Source organism: Rissa tridactyla, chromosome 25 (assembly GCF_028500815.1).
Source record: "Rissa tridactyla isolate bRisTri1 chromosome 25, bRisTri1.patW.cur.20221130, whole genome shotgun sequence".
In the NCBI taxonomy this organism is placed as follows: Eukaryota; Metazoa; Chordata; class Aves; order Charadriiformes; family Laridae; genus Rissa; species Rissa tridactyla.
The window spans coordinates 1362592-1372567 of record NC_071490.1 but is presented as its reverse complement, the minus strand read 5'-3'; the positions used below and the strand labels follow the sequence as shown (position 1 = coordinate 1372567).

Below are 9976 nucleotides of genomic sequence, written 5' to 3'. Positions count from 1 at the left end.
ACTTGTGTACGTTCAGGTTCCTCAGGTGGCGGAATGCTCGGTGTTAATTTGCCTTTGACCCCGATCTGTGCGTTCTTGGCTCCAGACCTGGAATCCAGTTCCTGTCTGTCATTGAGTCCAGTCTGGGCCCTCCCCAGTGCCTGACAGTGACATCATCCTGGGAGCTTGATACAGTTTTCTATATATTGTATCTATTTCATTATTTCCTTTTTATTTTATTACAAGTATTTCATTAAAGTAGACTAGTTCCTTCTAAACTCATAAATCTCTTTCTTTCCTTCCTCTCCTCAGAGTGAGAGCTGGGGGAGAGCATCTGTCGTCCGTCATTGGCCAACTCGGCCTAAACCAGGGCAATACGGAAACACACTTCAGTGCTGCATATGCATTTGGGCTAAAAACCCCCACTGGGCTAGTTTTTCAGAGACAGTTTCAGAGTGGCAAAGCAGATTCAGCACATAAATGCTTATTTTTGCTGGGGTAGAGTTTATTTTCTTCACAGTAGCTGGTATGGGGCTGTGTTTTGGATTTGTGCTGGAAACAGCGTTGATAAGACAGGGATGTTTCCACTATTGCTGAGCAGGGCTTACACAGCACCATAGCCTTTTCTGCTCCTCACACCACCCCACCAGCAAGTAGGCTGGGAGTGCACGAGAAGTTGGGAGGGGACACAGCTGGGACAGTGGACCCCGATCAAAGGGATATCCCGTACCACGTAGCATCATGCTCCACCATATAAATCTGGGGGAAGAAGAAGGAAGGGAGGGATGTTTGGAGTTACGGCATTTTGTCTTCCCAAGTAATCATTACGTGGTATGGAGCCCTGCCTTCCTGGAGGTGGCCGAACACCTGCCTGCCAATGGGAAGTACTGAATTTATTCCTTGTTTTGCTTCGCTTAAGTGTGCGGCTTTTGCTTTACCAATTAAATTGCTTGATCTCAGCCCCGGAGATTGCTCACTTTTACCCTTCTGATTCTCTCTCCCATCCCACTGGTGGGAAGTGAGTGAGTGACTGTGTAGTGCTTAGTTGCCGGCTGGTGTTAAACCACAACAAACAGAAACTCCACCATTCTCTGGGACCCCATTCCGGTGCTGGACTGTCCTCCTGGTGACCTTTTTATCTTTTATTTTTATGTCAGGTTAGTCAAGAATTACACAACTCAGAGCAAGACATCATAGCAGGGGGAGATGCTTTGAAGCCCTTCATATCTTTGAACACTTTTAAGGTGATTCCATGCAGGGATGCTGTAGAAGATAGCCCATGGGGTCTTGCAAGCGATTTCTCAAACGTGAGGCTGGTCGTCTCTTCACCACTTGTCTCACTTTCTGGGCATCAATAGCTACTGACCATGCTTTGACTATTTCCCTTTAACATTATTTGGTCAGACACAGCTTGAAGTAGCTGTTTGAATTAAACTACTCAGAGGCGCTGAAGATGCTTTAGAGTACAAAGATATCAAGGTGGGACACGACATAGGAGGAATGCCTCAGGACACCTTTCCCCTTCTTGAGGAGGATGAAAGCCAGGCCGGACACATGGTTTTGTTTCAGCAGGTATGAGATGCCTTTCTTCAGGCAACCATGTACCCCAGTGGGACTTCTTTGGGACTATTTGAGAGGATTTTACATACTCTGTAGTACCACTTTGTCCGTAGGAGTCTCTTCAAGGCAATTCTCACTTCCTTATTCCTCAGGCTATAGATGACAGGGTTAAACATTGGGGTAAAAATTGTGTAAAACAGGGCAAGGTATTTGTCGGTGTCTACGGAATCCCTTGACCGTTGCTTTAAGTAGACGACTGTGGCCGAGCCATAGAAGAGTGTCACCACCGCGAGGTGTGAGGAACAGGTGGAAAAGGCTTTGTGTCTGCCCAGAACTGAAGGTATTTTCAGAATTGCCCTGATAATTTTAATGTAAGAAATAACTATTAAGGAGAAGGGAAAGATTGCAAATACCAGGATGATGGTGTACAGTGTCACTTGGTTCCAGAATGTGTCTGCACAGGCCAGCTCCAGCAGAGGGGGGACATCACAAAAAAAGCGATGAAGGTCATGGGATGCACAGAGGGCAAAGTGAACACCTGGTAGGTCTGTCCTACTTGCACTGGTACGACAGCCACCCACGACCCCACCACCGGTCTGATGCAGAGACCCCTCCTCATGATGAGGGGGTAGTGCAGGGGGTCACAGATGGCTATGTAGCGGTCATAGGCCATGACAGCCAGGAGAAGGCACTCAATGCTGCCCAGCAACACCAGGAAATACAGCTGGGCAGCATAGCCAAGGAAGGAGGTCCTGCCATCCTCCAGCAGGAAAACCACCAGCATTTTTGGCAGAGTGACTGATGTGTAGCAGATCTCCAGGAAGGACAAGTTCCTCGGGAAGAAATACATGGGGCTGTGGAGGCTTGAGTCCACCACTGTGATGAGTGCAATCAGGCTGTTCTCTGTGAGGACCATGAGGTAGATGACCAGGAATGCTGTGAAGCACAAGCCCTGCAGGCTGGAGTGGTCAGAAAATCCCAGAAGAATGAATCCAGATCCACCGGTGTGATTCTCCAGGCCTTTTCTTTGGGGCATTTTTCCTGCACAGAGCAATTCAAACAACAGGCTCTCAGAGGATGCTGGTGGCCTGTCCACCATCACACACACTTCAAGCCTAGAGAAAGACTACAAACATCAGCATACACGCCATTGCAGGATTAGGAGAGCTCGACCAAGATAGGCATGAATGTTTGGAAATCTAACGTGGGTCGCTTGCGGAGGGGAGGTTTGTAAAGAGAGAGACCAGAGTCCTTGAGCCTGAATGACTGGGGGTTTTATTGTCATATGGGTAAAAGAAACTTGACTTTCTCCTTTAGAGGTGATTTTATTAAATAGAGTACCTATTGAAAGATGAGAGAAAAGGAAGAAAAGAGACAAATACTAGTGCCTTTAAGGACAGCCTTACTTACGTTCCTTGTCCAGATCTCATAAGAGGTGCATTTAATGTAAGAACATTAAGAAGGAATAGGGTTAAAAGGGGGGAAGGAAGAAAAAGGGGAAGACAAAGCAAGGCAAGGCTAGGCAAGGAGAGGCAAACAAACCAAAGCAAGGCAAGGTATGACTTGATTCTTAGACCTTAGTGAGAGAGATTAATCCCAGCTCTCCTCACATGGGAGAGCTCATCCCCTGACGCTGCATCCACACACAAAGATCTGGGAGACTATCTTAGATCTGAATCATCAGTTTTTGCCTAGTGAAGGGTGAATCCCATCAGAAGTAACACAGGCTTCTCTCTGCCAAAGAATCCAGTGACACTGATGGATCCATGGCACATTTAAACAAGACAGAGAAGCAGCAGGTTATGCTTAAATTACCAGTTTTCAGGGTGCTAAAAGACATTTTTGTGCAAGCAAGAAAACTGCTTTATGCAGGTTTCAATCATACGGAGAAGAAAGTGATTAAAAGCGTGTGATATCCCCATGACACCCAATTTTCCCGCACAGGTCAGGCATCTATAACTTTTGAATAAGTCCCGAATCATTCAGCGTTCCCAAACCTGCTGCTCTGTCGCTTGGATTTCTGACAGCTTACAAATGCAGCCGAGGGCCCATTCGCTCTGATCCCAACCCTGCAAGCCCTCACAGAAGCAGAGCAGTGCTCTTGCTGCCTGGGGAGCTCAGCCCTCCCTTCACATTGCCCCCCTTCCCAGAGCAGAAGGGCTTCTTGCTGGGCACACCTGAAGGGTGTCAGCTACAATCAAGCAGCACCACAACAGCAGGTGGCTTCTTATGGAGAAGGGTCTCAGCTGAGAGATGTTTAAGAATCTCAGTTTGAGGTGGGGTCAAGTGGTCATTGCATGAGGAATATGCCGTTTGCAGCCTGGATATCTAGGTAACTCAGCTCTTGTCAGGGTCAATGGAGAAACAAGGAACACAGTATATGAGAACTGAAAAACAGTTCATCTGACCCAAGGGTCTGACTTGGGTGACACACAGTGGTGCCTCCAGCCTCCAGATCACGAGGAAGCGAAAGGCGACTGCTCAGGCCTTGAGACAGCACTGACAAGGTGATACCAGCTTGTCTGTCCATCCCAGTTGTGCTCCCACTATGCTCAAGTTTGTTTCTTTTGTGACAAACTTACTATGGTAATCATTGCCTGATAGGATGATACAGATTTCATTACACACGTGCTGTTGGGTTAAGATAAGTGTTAGGTCAGGGTTAGTTAAGGTTCATGTTCAGGCTTAAATTAGAGCTAGAGTTCATGTGGTTTAGGGTTAGATTTCAAATAGGTTGGGGTTTGGTTAGGGTTAGGGTAAGGGTAAGGTTGGGGTGCGGGTTACAGTTAGAGTTGAGGGTTATGACCTGGGGTTGGGGTAGAGCTAGGGTCAGGCAGTGATTAGGGTTAGGATTAAGATAAGGTCAGGGTTATGTTCAGAGCAGGGTTAGGTTATGGTTCGGGCAGGGTGGGGTTAGGGTTAGACACCTGCTGGACAGTGTGCGTCTTGCTGTGCTCCCCTTCCAGTGCGTGCCACGGTCATTAAAATCCCCAATAAGACCTGGCAATTCTTCGGGTTTCTTGAATAAGCCTTTCTCCGCTTCCTTATACTGATTGCGGGTGCTTTGTCTCCCACCAGGGTGGCACACTAAGAGGCCTCTCCTCTGATCCTCACCCACAAAGGACTCACCCAACCTCTTGCACATCCCATAGAGGAGCTCCATAAGAAAAGACAGCAGGAAAAGATGAAGAGTTCACCAATCCCAGTTTCAGCATTGAGCCAGCCAAAACTCAGGGGAAGTCTTGTAGGAGCAACCTTCTGTAAATCCACCCCCATCATACTCGTCTCCCTCCCCTTTTATGTTTGCCGAATTAGCACGGCCCACCCCACTCGTTATGGGGCAGTTCCATCTCAGACGTCTCCCCCTCCCGGCTGATGTGTAGCATCATTTGGGTGGGGAGAGAACTATAGTCATACATGTTTAGCATGATCTCTATAATCTTCATTAGCATATGCAGGGGTGTGCGCTTTCATATGTATTTCATGGATAATGAAGCAAAGGTCACGTCTCAGACACAATGGCCTTGAGAACTGAGAACTAGCAAGCTCACCACACGAGTGGCAGAGCTATCTTGTCTTCACAAGACGGTTCTCCCACACTTTCCGGTGCCAGAACTGTGAGCCTTATCAGTTCTTTGAAGGCCAGGCCTGCATTATTTATTTCCTTGCGAGTGTTGGAGGCCTTCCATTGAAGGCTTGGAGGGCATTCTGCCCCTTAGCAGGGAATTTACAGTCCGTCTCTTACAACTAGCAGCCGGAGCTTTCCCAGCACTCCTCGCCATTTCTTCCACCAGTATCAAAACTCTGTGGTAGTACATGGGACTCCAGCTCCTCAGCTCTGTGCCCCAGGCTGAGGGTGTTGGTGCACTTTTGGTGCACTGCATCACTTCGGCTGGAGCAGTGGGGCCACGCTCAGCCTTGTCACTAAGTACCAAGTCCCCAAGCCCCAGTATGTGCAATGCTTTGCTTGAGACCAGAGACATGCTGGAGTGGACAAAGGGCAGCAATGTGAAAGCACCAAAAGTGAAAATCCTGTTCACCCAGAGGCCAGAAAAGCAGGTCTGGGCTCCGTAGCCCTGCCAGGAAAAGGCTTTGCTGCTCCCAAAGGGCTGTGCTGGAGGGGAAGTTGATCTCCAGGAGGACAAGGTGCTGCTGAAAATGTCCTTGGGTGTGGAGATACTGTGATCGAGGAGCACTGTGACAATCAGTTGCCTCTTCCTTGGTTATATCACCGAGGGGCTCAGCAAAGGATTGTTGGAAGAAGACCCAGCAGAGTCTGGGAACAGCCAAATGAGTTGAGCCCTCAGTGTGATGGGCTTCTTGTTCATGACCTGCTCTGCATCAACTGGGTGGAGATGGGTCAGACTGGGCCTCACTGCAGTGGTGGGTTTCGGTTGCTGATGGACAGAAACCAAACCTGCCTGGGCTGCCACATAGGCTTGCCCAAAGGAACCAAATCTGTCTGCAATGCTCTCTGGGGTCTCTGTCATGCACCTGCTCTGATCAGGAATGGCTTTCCCGTAGGTGCTCTGCTGTCCCTGCCAGCAACCTGCAGTTGTTCTGGGGGGCGCTGGCATCTCAGGTGGCACAACAAGCCGTATATGGCCACTGAGGAGCTGTCCTGAATTAGGTTGAGCAACGGGGGAAGGTCCATGAGACACCTGCCACTACAGTCAGCAGAGATCTAGGAAATACAGCTGGTGGAGAAGAGAAAGAGAGGGACTTAGCTGCATTTGGTCAGATGACTACCTCTGTAGGTGCTGTGGATGTAAGGAATATTGAAGGTTTTATCTGTCCAAAATGTAACATCTACTTTCATTTCCATCTACCAAAGAAATTCCTCACCAGGCTCCAGGATGTTGCCCCCAGATGCTGCCTTGTGTCTCAGCATTGCTGCATTAGGGCTTGCAGTCACCTGCACATATCCTGGGCAAACTCTGGTGTCACCTCAAATGTCACCAGGTGTTCCCACCTGAACAACTCCCTCACTCTCCATCAATTAGCAAGGGAGTGGACACAAACAGCTCACTTGCAGGTGCTCATCTTGTGCACACCTGAACTGAGGCAAGAAGAATCCCACCTCCTGTGGGTTTGTAGCAGGCATGGGAGGGAGCTGAGTCCCCTTCTGGCCCCAGGGCTACAGAGCCGGGATGAGATGCCTTGATTGACTCGGCTGAATTCCTTCCCTCAGCAGGAGGGATAAAGGCAATTACTCCCTATCCCTGTCTGGGTGTCCTGACAAATGATGGGATGAGAAAATATGATTCTTGAGACTCAATGTTTTCCTGATACATGAAATGACAGTGCAGGAAGGAAGAGCCTCTCCCCAGCTTAGTGATTGCTTCATCCTGTTTCCCAGCAGGTTCCCTGGAGCCCCATAGACACCTGGAGGGAGCCCCGAGGGGGCAGAGAAGGGCTGCCTTGGGCTGGTCCTCTGTGCCTGAGCTGGGCTGGGCTCCTGGCATGGAGGGAGCTCGTGGCAAGCGGGCAGCACTGCAGAGAGACAGCTCTGCCCAGGAGCAGGGCTGCGGGCGCTGCCTGCGGGCACCAAAGGGGAGTGAGGCAGAGCAAGGTTAAAGGCAGTCAGCAGCGGGAGGGTGCTGAGAGTTCGCTGGCGGTGGATTCTTCCCAGCCCTTGACACGGTAAGTCTCAAGCTGCAGGGAAGTAAAGATGCAGTTCCTGGAGGGACCTCCTAGAGCTGGTTCCTCCCTCGTAGGATCTGTCAGAGTAACTCTCACAGTTTCCATAGCATAGAGGAGGAGGACGTGCTCCTGAGCAGGGATTCTCTGCTGCACTGTCAGAGGGAGAGGGCATGACGGCTGCCTTTCTTCCAGGGACGTCTGCAGGGTGTAAAGCCGGCTGTGCAGCCAGGGGTGCCCAGGGCTGTCCTTCCGAGCTGGGTCCCTGCACCCAGGGGCTGTGTGCTGGGGCAGGGACATATCTCCTGCCAGGGTCAGCTCTCGTCCAGCGCAGGGACCTCTCCATGAAGATTCTGAAGGGAAAAGCTGCGGGTGGAAGGAGCAACTGCTGTCAGGGAAGGGTCCTACTGCATTCAAGAGGGTGCTGCATGGGTCAGGGCTGCCGACCGCTCCAGATCACCCCCAGAACACTGGCAGAGGCAGGATTTATAGAGGAAGCCCAGGGCAGGTCTACCTTAAAGATGAAGACCTTTCCATTGTCTGTGCTACAGCTTTCTCTGAAGGGAAAAGGGAAAGAAGCTGTCTAGTTTTAATAAATCACTAAACTCTTACACTAAAGGATCAGCAGATCTGCCAGAAACCGCACAAAGTGCCTTCACCCACCCCTCTCCCTACACACAGCACCAGCAGCACCTTTGCTTCCAGCATCGGGCTTTCTCTCATCTCCTCCTTAGGAGCCACAAAGAGGGAGATGGCCCTGGGCAGTGCCCAGCTGCCAGGAGGGGTCTGCAGGGCAGAGCTGAGCCCCCAGCGCGTGGGATGGGCTCTGGGAGCAGGGACAGGGAGGAGACGTGGGCACAGAGCAGCAGCTCCTGGCAGGGGCAGCTCCAGGCAGCAGAGAGCCACTCCACCCGGCTGCATCCCTCTCTGCTCCGCTGCACAGGGAAAGAGAAAGCAGATGGGAGAAACCGACTTTGAAACTGGACCCTTCCCCAAACAGTAACAATAGTCCATTTTCTTCTTCAAGGACATTGTCAGGGGGACCATTGTCCAATGGAGAGAGGTGTAAGCACAGGAGACCTGGGTGGTGCCCAGCAGGTCACTGGTGTGCAGAGCAGCTCTCCTGACTCTGCACTAGGGCACAGAGAGCACTTTTGTCCCTCAGGGCTCAGCAGTGTTCAGGCAAAAGGCAATGGGAATGAGAAGGATTTCTGCCCCTGCAAGGAAAGTGCCCTCAGTAGCACAAAGCTGATCTCACAAAAAGGAGCCGAATTAAATTATACCAAAGGAAGAGAAGTCCCTTTGGGGAGATCTTTTCGAAAACAGAATGAGGTGGGGTCAAAGAAGTCTGCCTTAACTTGCCAAGGTCTTTCCCTCTTTCAACAGTCCCCCATGCCCAGAGTGAACAAATGTCCAACAGCAGCTCCATCACCCAGTTCCTCCTCCTGGCATTGGCAGACACACGGGAGCTGCAGCTCTTGCACTTCGGGCTCTTCCTGGGCATCTACCTGGCTGCCCTCCTGGCCAACGGCCTCATCATCGGCGCTATAGCCTGTGACCACCACCTCCACACCCCCATGTACTTCTTCCTCCTCAACCTCGCCCTCCTTGACCTGGGCTCCATCTCCACCACTGTCCCCAAAGCCATGGCCAATTCCTTCTAGGACACCAGGGCCATCTCCTATGCAGGATGTGCCGCACAGGTCTTTTTCTTTGTTTTCTGTGCTGCAACAGAGGTTTATCTTCTCACTGTCATGTCCTATGACCGCTACGTTGCCATCTGCAAACCCCTGCACTACGGGACCCTCCTGGGCAGCAGAGCTTGTGTCCACATGGCAGCAGCTGCCTGGGGCACTGGGTTTCTCAATGCTCTCCTGCACACGGCCAGTACATTTTCCCTACCCCTCTGCCAGGGCAATGCTGTGGGCCAGTTCTTCTGTGAAATCCCCCATATCCTCAAGCTCTCCTGCTCAGATGCCTACCTCAGGGAACTTGGGCTTCTTATATTAAGTGCTTTGTTAGTTTTTGGGTGTTTTGTTTTTATTGTCCTGTCCTACGTGCAGATCTTCAGGGCCGTGCTGAGGATCCCCTCTGAGCAGGGACGGCACAAAGCCTTTTCCACCTGCCTCCCTCACCTGGCCGTGGTCTCCCTCTTTATCAGTACTGGCATATTTTCTCACCTGAAGCCCCCCTCCATCTCCTCCCCATCGCTGGATCTGGTGATGGCAGTGCTGTACTCAGTGGTACCTCCAGCAGTGAACCCCCTCATCTACAGCATGAGGAACCAGGAGCTCAAGGAGTCCATTAGGAAAGTCATTTATTGGATGTTTGTCAATGTTGATAAATTTTCCATCACTGTCCACAAATGACATCTACAGTATCCCAATGCAGGCCTGTACTCTGTTTATTGTTTTTTCTTCTTTTTTTGTGTGTTTTTTTTTTATTTGCTAGCATTTCCTGTAGTGTTGTTTATGGTTATTACATTCCTAAATAATTGTTTGTATTTAGCTCATTCTCCTGAGACATGAGCCCATCTCCCTCTGTCACCTGAAACCTGTATAAATGTTTTTCTAGCGCAATTTGAAAGCTGACTCTTTTGTAGCCTCTCTCTAATACAGTGACATCTTCCCTGTGCAGTTCCTCAAGTTTTGGCTGTTCTTCCAAAGCTGATGTCAACAACAGGCCCCGATATTTCACCCCAAAAGGGCCCGAGTAAAAAGCTCTTTGTCACAGTGGAAGCTGTTAGAGAATAAGGGTTGGACTTAGGACTCATCTGTTGTTGTCTCTTGACGGTGGA

The 9976-nt window shown here is 50.3% G+C and overlaps 2 pseudogenes; one reads left to right on the top strand and one right to left on the bottom strand.

The window, feature by feature from the left end:
• Positions 1 to 1568: 1568 nt before the first annotated feature.
• LOC128901386 (olfactory receptor 10AG1-like) lies at positions 1569 to 2575 on the bottom strand (annotated as a pseudogene).
• A 5998-nt stretch (positions 2576 to 8573) lies between these two features.
• On the top strand, positions 8574 to 9548 carry LOC128901385 (olfactory receptor 14A16-like; annotated as a pseudogene).
• Positions 9549 to 9976: the final 428 nt, after the last annotated feature.